Source organism: Gallus gallus, chromosome 5 (genome assembly GCF_016699485.2).
Source record: "Gallus gallus isolate bGalGal1 chromosome 5, bGalGal1.mat.broiler.GRCg7b, whole genome shotgun sequence".
Classification (NCBI taxonomy): domain Eukaryota; kingdom Metazoa; phylum Chordata; class Aves; order Galliformes; family Phasianidae; genus Gallus; species Gallus gallus.
The window spans coordinates 20,266,503-20,286,754 of NC_052536.1; the positions used below are offsets into that span (position 1 = coordinate 20,266,503).

A 20,252-nucleotide genomic window follows, 5' to 3' on the forward strand; every position below is an offset into this window, starting at 1 on the left:
CAAACTGATTTAGAAGGCATTAACTCATGTCTCGAGGACTCGGAATACTACACTTTAAGAAGAAAAGAAAAAAAATGCTGCTTTAAAGGAAAAAAATGATAACATATTCAGGCAGATAATGAAAACATGATGAAATAGGAGAATATTTACATGCCGGAAATCTATTTTTTACATTTATTAACAGTGAGGGTTTTTTGATCCCTCCACTTCCTAATTTCATTCCTTTGTTAGCAGCCTTGAGTCAAGTTTTAAACTATACTTTGTGAATAGCATCAAGAGATGAAACATGAACCAGATTTAAATCCAACCTGACAAGCATTGAGGTAGAAACTAAATCTAAGCATTTAGCAGCCTGCCAACACTGAAGTGCCTTATGTGTAGCTACTGTTTGCATACCTCATTTGTCGCAAATGACAGAGTAGTCACTCCCCTCTGCTCTGCATGGGAGATGGCTTGGGAGGAAAGATGCAGGAATCCTTCAGGAAATTGCCAGATTTCTGCTATTAAATTGGCAATGTTCTTCTGAATATACTCAGTGTATGACTTTAAAATGTTTCCATTTCACTTGGGTAAGGGAACCTGGCATGATTATTTCTGTGTTCAGGTCTTTCAAGTGAATGATGCAGTAGGATGATTAGAGAAGGGTGCTGATAGTCTGAAACTGAAAGTGGCGGGGGGGTGGGAGGGGGGATATGTTTATTTGATCTATAAACTACCACAAAAGTAACTGCCTTTTTGTGTGCACCCATCAGAATCAATGGAGTTGAACCATTTGTGGCTTCACCTTATCTTATCCATCTCCACAAAGTCTTCTAAGTGGAGTATTTGTTTTCAGAGTCACAAAACGATATTCCAAACATAACACTTCAGACATTACAAATCTAAAATGTTAACCATGTCTATTGCTGGAAAAGATTTAGGAGGGGCTTTGGTACACTGTCTTAGTCCATGCAAAAAGCATCACTAGTGATTAGTTCAGTTCTAAAAAGTCAAAAAACAGTATGTTAATAAGCTTGTACTATTTAGCAAGTCCTCTCTCTCAACAAGTACTACTGTTTGTTTGAATTTTTTTTTGAAAATATAATTTAAAAAACACACAATTAAGAATAAATCAGTGCAGTTTGTTTGGATAATACATTGTTATGATTTCTCCATTGGTTAAATCAAGTTGTCTTATCTTCTCCTTAAGTTCCCCATAATTAAGGTGCCATTTAATCCTCTTGCTGGTATACCGAATAAAAACAACCCAGAACATCAGGTGAAACTGACATATAACCATGTCTTCTTCTTCTGTGTATCAAACAATAGACATCTGAGGTCAGATGTAAGGCTGGATGGGCCACTAACCTATCTGCTATTCTCAAAATCGTCCACAAGAATAAATTTCCTGATAAACTAGATTATTCAAAGGGAGGTCACCCTCTATTATATGAAGCTGTTGACGAGTAATTTTTTAGTACATGTTCTCACCAAAGTTACCATTTCTACAACAGATACTCTTTTCTTTGTTCTGTTTGAAGATGATTATTCAAGTGATAGCAAATCACTGCCCCCATTTACAAAACAAATGCATTGGGTACCTCTAGTCTTTTGATCTTGATTGCATTGAAGATTTCTCTATTACTTTGAACACTGTAAACATAAAATCTGTTCTTTTTAAAGCTGTGCTTTTTTTTTTTTTTTTTTGACTGTCACGCTGAGGTAGTACTTCAAGGAACAGACATTTCCTCAGGCAACCTGGGGCTACAAACTTTGTAAACTGAGCATCGTGTTCTAACAAAACAAATTTCTTCTCTCTTACACCAATCTGTCGCTATTCCACCTTGACATTAGACACTGTGAAATCAGTAGTTAATTTTAAAAACAGAAATTCACCATGGCATATTCTGAAAAATTTGTTCAATTCCATTTTATAAGAGTCCAAAGCAGCATTACCACTATACATACCACTATGGAAAAGGAAATTTAAACCAAATATATAAGTATAAATAAATATAAATATGATATAATTATAAATATAAATAAAATAAAAATATATATTTACTGGTAGTAAATGGAAATAAATTATTTAGGAAAGAATGAAAGTATAATTCAGTAGAAAATGAGAGTGGAAGAGAATATCTATGTCACGTGGTCCTCTTCTACCACAAGAAACTACGTTGTTTACCCCCTTATATTTTGTCATATTGGTGTTTTTGAAAAGCTATTTCAGAACCTTTGGCCTGAAAGTTAGAAATATTCCTCATTTTTACAGCATAAACATATTTAAATTCAATATGTATTAACTTGTAATTGGGTCAGCATTGTCCCTTAGTTCCTACCTAATAATTTACCTCCATTATTGCTTAGCTCATCTTTCTCTTTGATAGAATAAAAAAATGAACCAAGCTTTTCAGATTGCTACCATATATAAGCTTTCTTTTCCTCTGCTTACTCTAGTGACCTAACTCCAGGACTGCAATCGCTTTCTTTATCATGATGGGCACAACATATAATACAGTATAGTACACGGCTGAGCTCACCAATGTCTTGTAAACATCTTCCTCATACAAGATCTGACATCAAGTTAGATCTTTCTCTGTCACAACTGACTATAAGCATTACTAAAAACTATTTCTTGCTTTGACCCTAGTACAGGACTCACATTTTATGTTAATGAATTCCAACCCTTTTCTGTTTTTCAAGTTTGTAAAATCACTGGATTACATATTAATTCAGTCTCCCTCTGAGTAAATGGATTTTTTTTTTTTCTAATTCTAGGCCATCATAACATCATTAGGACACTGATATACATCTTTTTATTACAAAGCTATTAGCAATATTAAATATAATTATGCCCAAAAATCAATTCTGAAAAGCTCAAATAATAAGTTTCCTGCAGATTTACTATTCCACTTATCAAACTCCACTACTTTTCCTCCTTAAGTAGCTTCTTTTCAGTATAAGCTGAAATAACAACATAAGTCACTCAGGAAGAATTTATTTCCACGGAAAATACAACAGATAAAACAAGCACAATAACATGACTCGATAGAGCAAATTCTCAGATACAAAACACTATTTTAAAACACAGTTACCATCATTAGCTCTGCATTTTCACCAGTGAGAGTGCTTGCATATTGGACTTGTAAAAATCTGCACCAGTGGAAGTGACCCTCTGACACCACTGCTGAAATACACCACCCACCACCTCACTGTACTCAAATCCACTGTTTAATCTCCAGAAATGTTCAGTAAGCATTGATGGATGCCATTTTTTCCATATGGAAGAATTAGATGACACACTTTTGCTTCCTAAGTACATCAATGTCAGACACTTTTCGGCTCCTCTGCTGCTAGCTGTTGCACAGCAACAAAATGTAATGAAATATTGCCAGGAAGGGTCAGCATCTATTGGCATACCACCAACATCCACCTCTGATGTTGTGGAACAACATCATAACATAGGAGGCATTACATTTGGAGCAGCCCTTGTAATTGCTATTCAGTCTGAGGAATTATGTTCTATGACCAACTTTTAAAAAACAAGCCATTGAAATGAACCACAGAACTGAGCTGTTTCTGATTTAGTGAACTTTGGACAACATATCTGTTGATTCTCAGACTTTGAATGTATTAGTAGTACTTTTTCACCAGCTTCTATATTTAAAGGTACACAATTCTCACTCACACTTAGCTTTCTAATAACTTTCTACATAAGTAACTTTAACAAACAAGTAACTAAATTCATCCATCTATCCTGTAATGTTCTGTTAGGCAACTGCCTATTTTGTACACTTATTTTGTATATTAAAGAAAGCTACACAAATGTATACATTTCTCTGAACTTCTGTCCCCTCTGTCCTTCTCATTTTAAACTTATTATAAGGTATGTAGTCCTGGGTTCTAAAGAGCTCATAGCTAAGTAATAAGATTTTCAAAGTATATGAAATTAATAATATTATGTCACTTATCACTTTTCCTTTACTTACTTTTATTTTAAGAAAAAAAAAATCAGCAAAACAATCAACTATTAAAACTGCAAAATATCAAGATACTGCATGTCACTGAAACATTCCTTTCAACTTGTGCCTGGTATATTAGGGAGCGTTGACTCCAGAAAGAAGCTTATACTGAGAAAGACTACTCAGGTGAATGATATAAAAGTACACTACCAGCTTTGACAGCAGAATACTTTGTGATGTATTTCTGCCTGTCAGAAGCAAAGCTACCTCTTTACATTTTGAAAATTAGGTGTATTATTTTTTTCCTTTTTTGCAACTCATTTCCAGACTTGTAATTGAGTACCTTCAAAGCAATAAGCAGTATGGATCGACAAGCATAGAGACATTTCATTCTCCTGAGGAACAACAAATCTACAGTAGATTATGCAGACAAATTTCCAGACTTGTTATCCAGGCCTGAGGCGTTAATTCTATTTCCTCCTGAACCTCAAAATCACTCAGTCATTCCTGATTGACAGGTGGTGCTAGATTTTGAGTCCCAGCCAGCCTTCCTTAGCAGGCATAGACCAGTGCAAGAGATCATTTGGAGAGTGATAATGAGTCTGAAGATAGCAGTACAGTAGACTCATCTTCTTCCTTCCACTGTGAAGCAACTTTACCTTTGGTACTTACTGACAGATTTTTCCCAAGCAAGATATTTCTCCACCTCTGCAAAGCCATTTAATGAGAGTTGAAAGTTGATAATAGAAATAATTGTAATGTATACTGCTCCAAAACTGGCAGACAAAACACCTACGAGCCTTGTAATCCTATACTTTTTCCAGAAAATAAAAAGATATATAGGAGTTTGCAGGCTGTTCACTTGTGCACAGCTATCATCTTCCTTTTAGCATAATAATGGTTGTGTATCCCTATAATTAAAGATAATTACAGACCATAAAATTTGCACAGCGATTAACCAAAAACAACATGAAGCTCTGTGTTGCCAAGACAAAGACATCCATTGAAGATTATATTCCTTCAACAAATTTCTCTTTCCGATTTTCCCTCCATTTTAATACTGTTGCCTTCTTCATTACAGTACTTCTATGATTCCAAAAGCAAAAATCCATGATTTTGAAATAGGCATGTCAACTCTCATCCATTATTTTATCCCTAATAGTAAAGGGATATTAGAATATTTTACAATGACAGTCGAACCAGTGAGGCACATTTCTCCCTAGTTCCTAGTGTTAGTGTTTGATTTGTGTCCTAGAATTATAAGTGCTATAATCCTTACAGATCTGCTCTCAACTAATATAATTGCAGATACTCTCATTATTCAATTTATATATTTTAATCCCTTTCTGAATACCTGTCTTCTATTTCTTGTAATTATACAGATTACTCAGGTTAGCTGTGCGCAAAATATAATAGTATTTCCCTCTTACTGCTATTTTCTCCATTCAATTTAACATTTATTACTAACACTGCACATTTACTTCTTTTGATACATTACCTTTCGGAGAGAGATATTTCAGATATCTTTGGGGGAGAAAATAGACACCCTAACAACGCTTCTCATATAATGAAATGAACACTTCTAAACTGGCTTACCATTTAACAAGTAAGAACTCTGACTACCTGCAGAAATGATATAAAATATAATTTACACTTGCAATGAGATAAAATACATAATTCAAGGGATGAAAAGAAATGCAAGGTAGAAGTTTCAAAAAGCAACAGATGATGTAAGCACTCAAATTATATTGCCACTCTAATTTCTATGTAAATTGTGAATGAAATGCAATGAAATTTACAATCCTTTTTAATTTTTTTAAGGTCATAGATTTCATAAACTTGAATTGAAAGATAAAAATTAAATGTTATGAAAAGAGCTTCAAATATTAACAGCTACCTCACCTTCCATTTGTACCGCAGACACATGGAGATGTGGTTGTTTGTTTTTGGCAGGAAGAACTAGGAATTTCTAATTTTCTCAAGAGCTGTTTGGCCTGAATTCAGAGAATATTATTGGATGCACTGTCATCATAGAGCTGCTTTATTTATATTTTAGTTTCTAGCCCTTTGTGGAGAATGCCTCTGAACATTGCCTCAATTGAAAAACAGCAAAATGTCTGATTTTCTATGGCCAGGGAGCAAGGGAAGGACACGTTAAGTTGTGATTTTTTATTTATTTATTTTTGTGAATGTTTGTCAAACAACACTCAGCAGTTCCTATTTTGCACTCATACTCCGTTTCCGTGGGTTTCTATTTATGTATGTTTGGCTCATTGCACTACTTTTCCATTCAATTAATAAAAACATTCTGGTTTCAGTTCAGGAATTATTCATTAAGATCTTATGATTATTTTCTTGCAGCACAATTTTTTCTCATCCATTTTGCATTGCTACTTATTTGATGGGGTCAGAAGTACCACTGAAACAATTTAGCAAGCAGCATTTGCAAGGATTAATTTTTGGTGCTACTTTGCATGCTGTAAAGCAAACAAAAAAGTAAATTAAATTGTTGGATTAAGTTATTCCAGGAGAAATATTTTGAATAACTTTTTCACTTTGTTCTGCTGAAGAAAGGAAGAGAAAATGTTAAGCTTCTACTGAAATGAAACAAGTATGTCATTTTCCTTCGTTTTCAAGATGAAGGATGGAAAGGGTCACTCATTTTACATTGTCAACTCTTGAAACTCTCAAAAATAAAAACAAATGCAGCTGCAATCCAAGAAGCATAAGCGGTCATCCAAGAAACTGACAGTCTCTTTGGGGAATGAAAAATGATTGTCAGCATGAGAGACAGTGGGTGAAGAGATAAATCCCTTGTTGTTCTTAGTTTTCCTGTCATTATTTACTTCTAAGGTCTGACTAGTCTGGGGAAATGTCAAGGGAGCAGCTGTCAGGCTGAAGGCATTAGGACTGGGGAAACAATGCTAAATTTCTATTAAAATGATGATTGATCACAACCTGGACCATGCAATCAGAAAATTAAAAACGTAGTCAGTGCAAAAAGGAAGCAGTCGTTCTCAGAATTAAAATTTTAGCATGAGATATAAACAAACTATCTAATTTTGGCTAAAATGAAGTCTCACTGGAAAATAACCATTCGTGAAATCTCAGCTGTCTTTGAAGAAATCACATTTCTAAGAAATTTTAGAGGAAACAGAGAAGAGAGAAAAAGAATTGGTTGAAATGTAAGTATCAAGTCATTGCACTTTGCTACTATTCTTCATTTTGAAGTATCTAATAAATGAACTGTAATTTTCATTTTCATAATTTTCATTTTTGAAGTTGAATGAAGTGAGGGATGATGAGGACAATACAGACCAGTCACTACTGAAATCCCTTAGTGAGCTGAGAATGTATTACACTTTTTTACTTCACAGTCTTAGAGTGAACTAAATTTTTATTTCAGAAATCATGCCTAAACTAATCAGCCAGTGATGTTTCTTCCTTGAGAGGGTGGTGAGATACTGGAACAGGTTGCCCAGTGAGGTTGTGGACGCCTCTTCCCTGAAGGGATTCAAGCCAGGCTGGATGGGGCTGTGAGCAACCTAGTCTAGATGGAGGTGGCCCTGCCTATAGCAGGGGGGTTGGAACTACATGATCTTAAGGGTCCCTTCCAACACAAACCATTCTATGATTCCATGATAAAATGAAAAAGACTTCAGAAAATATCTGTCAATAACTTATAGCCTTACAGAAAAATTTAAATTAGATCTAAAACACAACAGAACAAACAGCAATTAGGAAAAAAAAAAAGAAAAGAAAACAACCACAAATATTTATTTGCTTATGTGTGTTACTACCTACTACAAGTAGTCCAATCACTACCAATTACTTCATTTACTCCTCTATAGAAAGAAAGATACTTCCATTTTTCTATTTCTTGTCTCAAAACATTTTATGCCTACTGCATTGCCAGAATGTCAGGCAACTTCTCACTTATAAAATTCTTGCTGTGGTGTAGCCTTTGTTTATACACTGCAAAGTTTGTTGTACATATGCAAAGATAACAGGCTGCATATTAAGATAATTTATTAACAAACTGCTGTTACGTATAGCGAGCATAGCATTCTATTACCAGAACCATTCTGAGCTTTCAAGATTTCATTGCAACAAGCCTTTAACCACCTTTTTTTAGTTTGTTTCCTCCAGGCGTTATGTCTGAAAGTGCAAACAGAGATGTTGCACTGCTATTCTGAATATTCAACAAGCATCCCTTAACTACAAAAATATGCAGCCTATGAGACACAACCATTCTCTTCTGTCAGAAGAGAAGACAGCAAGGAACAGGTATAAATGTTGAACAGTTTATCCTATTAATGGTAAAACAATATTAGTTCTACTTATCTCTTGCCAAAGGTTCCTGGAAGGGTTTTAAAGTTGTTTTTTATTTTTATTTTTATTTATTTATTTATTTTTCCCTAAAAGTGAGCTGAAACAGAATAACTTTCACTCACAAGAACTAAACAAGGAAAGAAGTGTTTGATGTTCAGGCAGTATAAGTCTTAGCATGACACAAACAGCTACCAGTGACTTTACACTATTTTCTAACTTCTCTATCAGATTACGATTGGTAACCTAATCAACGTAAGAATGCATAAAGTCAGACAAATGCTTCAGGATAAATGTAATAGAAAGCCCCACACTAACAAATGATCTAAGAAAAATCTAGTTGAATCTTTCCAGGGTTTGCAATTGATTAGAGAATGTCCTGAAACTTAGTCTGCTTTTGTTGATGCTATACTTTGCATTTTGGGTTTCTTTCTCCTTGACGTAAAATCAACACCATTTGTTGAAATATTTGTCTCACAAAAATGGTGGTTATGATTTGCTCAGAAACTGCAGTGCAGAAGAAAACTCCTCAGGAGAGATAAATTGAGTTCTACAGTTTCTCCCAGCATTAGAAAGCAAGCTTAGTATCTCTCCTGTGAAAAGTCAGGCTCCTGTTCCATTGCCTCTAAGAAACAAAACTTCTTTTTCTAAAAGGAGGGCTCTGGAGCCCGGCTTACTGGGAAAGAAATACAACTGCACGTTTTTCCTTCAGTTTTCTCTAGAACGAAACATCTATTCCTATGTTAATTAAAAATTACACAATCAATTAAAAATGTGTCTTTCTTCCTACACTGATTTAAAGCAAATACTTAGGGCTATTAAAACAGCCCCACTGCCAGAAGGAGTGATGACAGTGATGGGATGGCATTCTCTACATAACAGCAGAGGTTCCAATACACAGTTGCTCCTGGCCTTAAACCAGCATGTGGCTGTATAACAGAATGGCTTTCTTGAGCTCATCAAATCATATTTAATCACAAAAAATGTCAGGCATTTCAGGGAGATGTACCCTCCTCTTGAACACATGTTCAAAAAGAAGGTGTGATTTTGTTTCTTAGGTTTTTTAATAATTATTATGTATGAAGTAAATATCTCCTGTACTTCGGCAATCATAGGCCAAAGTGTGAATGAATGCATAGAACCAAAGAACAAAAGACAAATCTTTTATCATCAATGTGGTAAGAAGCATAAAGTCTACTTTGTTTGGATAATGCCACGTAAATTGATAGCGATTTGTAGGAAAAAAAATATCTGTTAAGTATTATGCAAATCAAAAATGTAAACAAAATGTCAGTAAAGTTAAGGAGTTAACATTTTGTCAAGCACATGTGATTCATTCTGTAAATCTTAAACATTTTTCAGGAATGTGTTTTTCTTAATGAGGGTAAAATATCACACTTCTAATCATCAATTACCCTGTTCAAAGAGAGCAAAGGATAACAAGACCTTTCAAGAAGTGAAATTGCAACAAATATCAGGAATGAGGAGTAATGGAGGTGAATACAAATAGCTTCAGTCCTGGCTGTGTTGTGTAATACAACGCCATCCGCAGTACATCAACGAAAACTTTATCTTTCTGTGTGGTAAACCGCCAAGTAATTTCACTGGATGGACTTTTCCAGTCCATTTTATGTTTAATAGCCTTCTGGTTATACATGGCAAAAAGAGAGACTTCTGCATTTTGTTGGCCATTCGGATATGTGTATAACAATGAAATAGAATAGGAAGAAAGTCATACTGAGAATACCATGAAAGAATTTCTATGAAATGAAAGAATGACAGAGAAATTGAGTCAGTATGGTACCAAAGCTATTTTGCATTGTTCCTTAAAGTGCTTTGGGACTTTCAAAGACAGAAACAACAGGAAAATAGAAGGCATAATAAAAGGATTATAAAAACATCATTCTAGCTTAACTAGAATGAGCGTTTCTGTATCTGTTTTCTCTTTTTTGTTGCTGATTCACAACATGCATTGATGAACAACAAATAAACATTTGCTCTGTCCTGGCAGAAAGAGCATAGACAGTGCAGGAAGTCAGAGCTTGCTGCTCATATTTCTGATCTCTTTTTACCTTCTGTGGCTGAATAATTCTGTGGAGTTTTGAAAGTGAATCCAAATGATACCAATATAGTTAATGGAAAATGAGCAATGTTTTTCTTTGACATTTTCTATTAAGGGAATGTCAATTAAGTTGTATTTACCATTTTCATATCACTATTTTTACCAATCCTTTTTACTAGGATATTGTCATTAGAAGACATTTACTGTAACTGGAGCATGAAACATGGGCATTTATCCAAGCTAACAGTTAGTGACAGAAATAGAGAAAGAGCTCATACCCTAAACTGAGTATTTTCTAATGGAGATACAGAGATTGTTTCAAATCCAGTCTTTTGATTAATGGCAGCTTTTGTCCACTATGACTCTGAAATAGGACAGTTTCTGCAGGAGGAATCAAAAGATCCTCAAAAAGAATTCTTCAACCCACACTTTTCTGAGGTTAGCTGAAATGTTTTATCCTGTTTTTTCCAAACTAATCCTCCCCAAATTCCCAGAAACATGGTAATTTTCATAAAACACTTTAAGATCTTGAATGCATCTGAAAGTGAGAAAAAAAAAAAAACAAGAAAAGTGTGTAAGAGTATTTGAATAACTGTTGGCTAGGATCAAGTCTGTATTCAGATTTCCCCTTCCTACAACTCAGAATAATAACTTAATATTATGCATTTCTAATAGTGTCATACATAATTCTGGTTTTGATAGGCTCTATTTTATTACTTTTACTTAATTCAGTTCACATGCACAAAAGCAGGCCCCTAATGTTTATTTCCCATGATGTAAAAATGTTTTCTCTCAGTATTTGTTCACTCAAAAACTCACAAGTTAATTGAAAATGTTGCAATGAATCAGTACAGCAAGTCTACTGAGGTACTCTTCTTTAGGCTCTGACATGGAGGTTTCCAAGAATTACATCTTTAATGCCTTGAGACTGCCTGTGGCAGCTCTCTCCTTCTCTTTTTGAGACCATTTTGATTATATTTGGAGAATGAGAGTAATCCATCATCAGGATCACAGGGTGCAACAGCAGAAATGTTGAAAGATACACTGGTGGCCAGACTCATATCAGCCACCTTTAGGGTGACAACAGCTATATTCTTCTTCATGTTAGGTAGCACTCTCAGCTTATTCTTGTAACATGTCCAACCATGACTTCATAGCCACAGCATATATTTAAGTGTTTAAAGCAATTTATAGCACTTATTCTGCAGTGCTACTGAACATCTCATGAAATTTTAGGCATTTCCTATTTCAATTGCACATCTGTCTTTCTCTGTATATTTTCACAGCATGTTTATAGGGGTAAATGCAAGAAAATAAACTCCAGAAATCTATGCTTTATTTATCAACCATCTACCTGATTCATTAGCTAACTGTTTGCAATTTACCATGTATCTTTAACTACATCACCCAGTAATGAATGCACTTCACTGGAATTCATTTTAATTTTCCAAATGAAGTTTTAAGCAGATGCTAGAAGTATAAGATAAGAGGAAAAAAAGCTCTTCTTTTCCTCTCATGCTATCATCATTACAGTAGGAGTCAATGTAAGGAAAGCACATTGCTTATTCAGATAGAAGTGCGTACCACATGCCTAAAAGGAATGTCTTCTCATGTTACAGGACATGCTAACCTAAAAAATTAGGAGCAAATGTATGCATACAGCTGGATATAGACCATCAATACTGAACATAAATAGAGATAAATGTTTTTTATTCCAAATAGTATTCAGAGAGATACAGAAGCAAAAAATCTGATGGTTGGACTAAATGATCTGATGATTGGACTAGATGATCTTAGAGGTCTTTTTCAACTTCAATGATTCTATAATTCTATGAATAGAACTTAGCAGAGAATAGGAGTGTGTCAATCAGAAAGAGAGAAATATTGTTAAATTAATATTTCATAACCCTGAACAGATTCAGAATTCAGTTTAGTGAAGAAAAAAATAAGCTTAATTTTATTTTAGAAAAACAGCATTATCCATGCTTAATTACTCGTTCCTTACATTTTAAGTATTTCCATTTACTGAATTGATGGTTATCTAACAATACTGACAATGAATACCTGAACTGAAGGGATATATTTTCTCTATGCCATCTATATTTAGATTATAGAGAGAGCTATAGCTAAATCATCCAATTCAATATCACATCTTTGAGGGAAGCATATCTGCTAGAAAAATAATTGTGCTCAATAAATAGCAAACTATACTATCGTATGAAGCACATATGTTTTTCAAAAAGTTGATGAGGAAAAGATTTGGAATAGCTACCGGGGTCACAATAAATGCAGAAATTAGGCTGGAAATTATTCTGAAGCATGATGCTTATTTTTAGAAAAGAAAACTGTGGCTGAAACTCCTGGTATCTATTTCTCACAGTACAGATAAAAACTTTGAGATACCATCTCTGCACCTTAGCTTTGAACCACACAAACAATAGAATATACCTCATGAGTCTGTCTATATGTATGTATTTATTTAAATGAAGCAGTTTGGAACATTTACTAAGCAGCAGAACTGTGGCAGACAGAAGCTTCAGCAAAAATGGGTACCATCAGGATACCAACAAAGGAACAACAGCAGCAGTAGCAAAGCACTCGGACAACAGCTGTTTATATATCAGTATCTTAAAACCATGGAATTTCAAACACCACTTGCTAGTATTGGTTTAAAGTGCAACACATCTTTGTAGTATGGCATTCAAGTACTACACTATTATAATATTCTGTCACAATTTTCCTCCCAAGCAAGACCACTTTTATCAAGTACACCTAATCTTGACACATACTTTCTCTCCTAAAAGGCTGCAATCCCTCAGGGTAGCACTCCATGCCCAGATGCATGGAAAGGCGCCACTACCTATGTGGGGCTGATCCATAGTTGCAGGCCTGTGCCTCCAGCCAAGCCACAGCCGGAGCAAATCTGAAAAAATAAAAATTAAAAAATAAAAATAAAAATAAAAAAATAGAGCAGAAGCAAGCTCTCTAGAACAGCAGACTGCATCTGCAAGCAAGCAGGAAATTTCCGTTCAAGAGAAAAAGAGTCCATCATAAACATATAGGAAAGCATAGGATTTTCGTAGTTCTCAGTCCCTCATACGATCTTTCAATTCTTCAAACCAAGAGATGACAGGACTGTATGACAAAAATGATCTACAGTTAAATATTCTTTGAAGCTCCTCTGCAAAAACAAGAAAACTCTAACTTAGGAGAACTCAAATACAGGACTGTTGTTCTGGTCTTTTAATGAGAAGTCATGAAGAGCTAGTTGATTGCATGCTTTCAGTTTTCTTTCCCAGGAGGTTAAATGATTTGTGTATATATATCAATGCTTTAAGGATATTATGAAAAATCTTGGCATTTGCCAGCATTTAATGTGTAACTTCAGACTTTTTAGCTAATTGATCAATATCAATCATCCTGCATCCACCAGAAACACTGTAAATTTACAATTGGTGATGCACAGGATATGCTCTTAGTTTTGCTTCAAAGTGACCTTCAAACTGGTGACAAAACATACTTCATAGTAACTACACTGTCAGACATCCGCAGTCTGAAAACTGAGAGCATACAAATGAGCCAATAGACCTTCTAGTTTGTGAATGGTTTTATTTAGTATATGATAGATGATATACATAATACATAGTGTACTACAAGGTAGCTGAGAATAGAAGCATTTAAGGAACGTAAATTATTTTTAATTAATGGTATTAAAATTACTATGTGCATTAAAATTATTGTGATTTAAACATGTAAATGAATATTGCTGCATCTACAGCTGTGTTTAATATGTATGGAGGATTACAATAAATCAAACTGAATGTGGTCTTGATATAATTTAATCAAATACTGGTTTTAATTTCTCATGCAGGTCTGGGTACGTATAAGATGTTTAGATATCTAATAATATTAGCTATGTGCTGTTTGGAACAATATGAGTGCTTGAAATGTGTCGAATTGTTTTCCTACAAACCAAGCACATCAATAAGACACAAGACACATTCAGGTAATTGATAATTTGGCAAGTATAGATAATTTTTGTTTTGTTTTGTTTGTTTTTAATTGCTATTACTGTTTTCATTTTGTTTTGTCAAGAAACGACAAGTGTACCACTAACTTAAATATAATTTTTCCATTATTTAAATGCCTTGTCCTTATCCATACAACCAGATTGTACATTACTTTTGCCACATCCAGTTTAAAAGAATCCACTTTCAATGGTGGATGGAGAAGAACAACCTGAAAAATTTGTAAATTCCCTCAAGAACCAGTTGGAAATGCATTTTTATATGATCTGCATGAAGCTTTGAGAAAACAAATTGCATTATCTTTCTACAAGAACAACACCAGTAGAACACCTCCAAGAGCTTCAACCGTTACCACTGACAGCTGCATGCTGTCAGGCCAGAACTTGCTTACAAACTTAGAGCATGAGATTAAGTGAGATAAGAAGCAAAGCAGCCAGATGATCTTTAGCGTCACGCTTCAAGAAAGTGAAAAATTTTGAAAAAGAAACAGAAAAAATTGATTGAAACAATGCAAAGATGATGGTCACACAGCATTACAGGTGCTGCTCTGGATGACAGAGAACAGGACTGACAAAATACAAGACTGACAAGACTAGCTCAATTGTAAACTAGTTCTGCATAATTAGAAGTGTCACTTGCTTGAAATGATTACTATGCAAAAATAAAACACCACTCTGCTGTTTTTTTCACAGTTTACACCTTGAAATACAGGAGATTAGTATCTTACAATATTCATTCACAAACTGAACACAAGATGCCATAATAAATTATACTGCAGGCAAAATTTGGAAAAAAAAAAAAATTTCTTACTGAATTAATTGGTATAAATCTGTATGCCAGGCTAGTTTACTTCTCACAAAGGATGAGGTTTCCTATTTAACTTTTAAATACCTAAACTAAGACACTTAAGTCTGAGACGTCACTGTAGAGTCTCCTTGCAAAATGGGGAAAAAAAAAAAAAAACCAAGAAAAAAAAGTACTTCAATATGACAATTTATCGTACCCATCTTAAGAAACTCAGGTAAGAATCACCTTTTACAGAAGTTAGCTCCTGTCTTCTCATACAGAAGTATCCTATATAGTTAGATTGCTATAGATATCTAAATTAATTAAGGTGAGACTAAACCTAAATGGCTTAGAAAGTATTAGTCCTGATTACTCTTTTATGTCATAATAGTTACCCATAATGTCAGCAAGGGTCTAACTGGTAAACCCTCAAGCAATGAATCAAGGAAAGGGAGAAGGTCACATCTCAGTTATTCGGAGTTGTCTACATAAATTGCATGCTCCTTCAGCAAGTCCTAACCAAGCACAAATGAAAACTATTGTCATGACTGGGAAAGAAAGTGAAGTTGTTCATTTAGCAGACTTCTTGGGCCTATTTCAGAGAAACATTTGCAGTTTTGATGAAAGAAAAAGAAATTAAGCATGTTATGCAACAGTACAATTGAGGAAAGCAGCAATTTTTTTCTTTTCTTTTCTTTTTTTTTTAATCTTTGCACGAAATTAACATTAGGTTTAAAGCCACAGAATACGTGAATAAGCTTTCTTCAGAAAAGACATCAGGGTCACTGGGCAGTAAAGACCTTACAGCTGCTGCCACAGCCACCTCTGCTGAAGAGTCCAAGAAGGAGTACTGTTATAACACTGTGAGACAAAATCAAATCATTAACAGAGCCAATCAGGCAGAAAGCTTCTTCAGACAATTTCCTTAAGGAATACTCTTGAAAAAAATTGCAAATCCTTTTGAAAAATGTTTTTTCTCTCAAATATTCCATAGATAACTTCATCACATCGATGATTGCAATCTGTATAATTTTGGGGGACAAAAATCAATACCTTGATTACTTTAAATGAGGAAAAAAAAATTGGAGGCCTCTCTTCAATCTCATAATTTTCTTTCACATTTTTATGAGCTTCTTGGAATCCACTGATAGCAATAGACTCGGACAGTTTTTTGCAGCTATTTTAATTCCAGTGACATTTTAGTGGTTGTATATTATGTTGCTGAATTGAATTTAGAATTATACAGATAAAGTTGATAAGTGCATTAATCAAATCAGGCTACACAGAACCTGTGAATAGTATCAAAACTAGGAATAAAAAGTCTAGAATAACACAGAGAAAAGGAAATAAAGAAGACATTTATTGAGCATAAGTTGACTTAATGATTTGTGATAGGGATGGAATGCACGTATCCAAACAATGATGCAAGTTCACTCTAATAATTTTTGATCACTGCATAAAATGATCTATCAGAATCCATTCATTCTTTGTAAGGGTCTTAGGAAGCCTGCATAGCCTTGTACTAATACTTTGTAGGTATGCCTCATGCGTTAACATCTTGTGTGTTAGATCACAAGTATGATAGGGCTGTACCTAGGAGATACTAAATGTGGAGAAGCCACAGACTCTGAATCCAGCCTGTGATCCTCAATGAAACAAGAACAGTGCTGAAATTTCCATACTACAGAATAATGGACCTCTGATAATGATTCAACAAAATAATCAGATTAAATGAAATTAAAATGGGATCTTTGGTTGCTAAAAATTGTCATGGCCAGGCTAGAAGCAGAAGAAACGAATACTACTGAATTGGCAGCAATTTCTCAACATCATTGATAATAAGACTTAAGCTCTCTTGTTCCACCTATAAGCTAGCCAGAGAGACAAAAAAAATACCCACACTAGCTGACCAAAAGCCCCTAAATGTAGTAAGACCATTGTGTATCACAAAGACTGACAAGAAGCTTTATAGCTTCAGTTCAGCTGAGATTATATTCATACCAACCTACGTGAAAGTTCTCTCATGCAGAATGCACACAGGTGTGTTTACCTGGGTACACACCTGAAATTTCTCAAGTTCAGACCATAGATAAGACTGGTGAAACATCAAAGACTTAAAATGACCTAAGACACCACCTCTTTTGCTCCAAAGGGAGACATTTACATTAGTACTTAAGCCCTACCTATTAATCAGTAGTAGCCCTATACTTCAGAATATTTATTATGTCTTCAAAACAATGTTCTTGTTGCACAGCCCACAGTTCTCTCATAAGCCTGCTTAAATAATAAGAAAATTTTCATTCACAGCAATAGGTTTGGATTGAAACCAAAAGTACAACATTGTGCACATTTACAAGTATGCATTCATACAGTAGTAGCAAAGGAACATATAATTATATCCATAAAATGTGTGTCTGAAACTGTGAAGATTCAAAAGCATTTTTATTTCAAATTAGTTTTTAAAGAGTATGATTTGCCTAACATGTTATTAGGACCTCTTCAGATGAAAGGAGAAAAAATGGATTAATAACAAAGAGCATACTGATTGAAATCTAATTTCTGTTATCACAGCTAAATGACTTTCGCATGCAAGCTGAAGCTGTGTCTTTTGTGATACATGGTCCCCTAACATATCGTCACGAATTTCTGTGCTCTTACTAAAAGCCATTTTTGATTGAATTGAAAATAACTATTCCTCATGTAACTGTGCAATTTACAATGTTTTCAGTTAAGTCAACTCTCACACAAGAAAAATAATCACTCCTGAACGATGTTTTCAGCTGAAGAATAGTACCCACATAAAACACTCTTAAAATTAACGTATACCTAAGTATTAGCACTGCTCATATAACATTTTCCTGCAAAATACACTCAAAATACATGTCCTAAAACAAAATTTCTATTACATGAAATAATTCCATGTATATTTCATGAATACTTTGTAAAACTACTGAATTCTTTGATTCAGGAAGTAATTTAGGAAATGAAAGACAAAACAAGTAGACCATTGTGATGAAAAACTGAGGGCAACATTTTAGTTTCAACCAATTCACATTTTCTGATTAGAAAAAACGAACAGCTGAATGCACTGAAAATCAAGCATCTGGTGTACGTGTTTAGTTATCTTGTTAGGTGCTACCATAAGGCACTTCCTTTTATGAGGAGACTAGCAAAGACCTCTAACAATGAAACATTTGATCTTAAATCATATAATTAGAACACTGAAAGTATTTACAAACAATAAAAACTAGTGTAGATGTTGGTAATAGGTAACCTGGGACTTTAGTTCTCCCCTAGTCTAATCCTACAGGTACCTACAAATATCATTGCCAATTTTATACCTAGAATGATAATTTTGACACCACACTCTCAAGACCTCTAAGTTTTTGACCTGTTTTACATCTTCTTATTACCAGTATTACCAGAAAATACAGACTTGCTTCAGTTCTCATTCCATAGTTTCTAGAATCTGGTTTGGAACCTAAACCCCGGAGTTTTTACCCTACAGTACATTTGAACAGTCAGACTGAAACCATTCCTTCTATCAGTTGATAAAAAAGACCACCTTTTATTAAGTCATTATTCATAGTTGTTAGAAAAGATTACATAAACAAAGGCAAGCTGTCTGGCTGTGTAGCAAACCTCACATTTATGCTCCTGATAGTCATTACATACAACACACAAACTCAATCACCTGATGCCTCTCTACTCTTGCCAAAATTCTGAGGAAAGCTTCACCTGATACCTCTCTACTCTTGCCAAAATTCTGAGGAAAGCTGTAGTCTAAGAATCAATGACCAAAATCCTGCTGTTGCATGACTGCATAGCTATTTCAGTGACAGATCCTCATACAGTCCTCATATACTGGAGACAATAAAACCGTCCCCACAAGTGGTTGTGAGCAGAGGATACTGAAACTAAACCATGAACAAAGTTGAATCAATTAGACTTTCATAAGTCAAATGAGAGAGGATACAGTCATATTACTTTGTCTGTTACTAGGATAAAAAAAAAAAATTAAGAATCTCTTTGTTAAAATTGAATCATAATCACTTACTGAACTGAACATGAACATGTCATCAGTGGAATAGAAAATGTATTATACTTACATGTTATTCACAGCACCCAGGGGACCATCAGTCTGCTAGCTTTCCAATTCAATAAATAATGATGATTTCTTGCAAAAAAGAAATTCATTTCTGGAAAGACAAAAAACACAAAAACAAAAAAACAAGAGGTTAAATGATCTGCAGTAATATCACATGAAAACAAAATCTCAACTGGAGAATTATAAGTACATATTACAATTTCATTTTACAAACTACACAGATCTTTATTTGTGAACGTGAATACATTATTAACATTTTATGAGAGTCAAGAATACATTTCATATACAACTAAGAAGTTACTTAAGCTGCAGGGAGATTTTTTTATTATTTCTGTTGTGGGTTTTTTTCTGTTCTGCCAAAAACAGTTCAAGCTTTTCAAGAAGCACACATGCAGTTTGAAATGAAAAGATCTTTCACAAGTACTGTAAAAGAAAGTGAAATATTGCCACCTTGGCTGCATTTTTAAAAAAGTCTTACAAAAACAAAAAGTCCTTGAATATTAATGGCAGAAAGCTTTGAAAGATAACTTGTAGGTGACATTCCAGATTATCTCCTGTTATCCTTTTTCACTATTTATTAATGAGAATAGGTGAAGAAAAGAAACAGTCTGTATAATAAACTAAGAATGAAATTATTTTAACTGTGGATTAGACTCCAAAGAAAATGAAGAGTATTTATAGTAGTTATCGTACATTTATGACAATCAGTTTGTATCTACTGCTCTGACAGAAGCTTAAGTGAGCTTTACCATTTTCTCTATTAGGAAACAACAGTGATTTAAAACATTTTTGTCTCCTGCATTTGTAAATGCATATCCTCTGCTTAGGATAGCTAGTGAGTTTTCTTTTTTGCTATCAAAAGATAACAAAAGTCAGTGTTGCAGGATGTTCCTTGCTGTCAACAGAGAATTTTGAAAAAAAATATTGTAAAAGAGACCATATTCCTGCAGATTCCTGAATGGCTAATGTAAACCTTGTGACAATAGGCTTGCTTT

The 20,252-nt window shown here is 34.3% G+C and overlaps 1 protein-coding gene across 18 annotated transcripts in view; it reads right to left on the reverse strand.

Annotated features, from left to right (window-relative positions):
- LRRC4C (leucine rich repeat containing 4C) overlaps positions 1-20,252 on the reverse strand; it is a 494,470-nt gene that overhangs the window by 269,321 nt on the left and 204,897 nt on the right. For all 18 annotated transcript variants that reach the window (XM_046942083.1, XM_040701395.2, XM_046942065.1 and 15 more), the window contains one exon: positions 19,259-19,348. The gene's annotated coding sequence lies outside the window, so the exon portion shown is untranslated. The remainder of the gene's footprint in view (positions 1-19,258; positions 19,349-20,252) is intronic.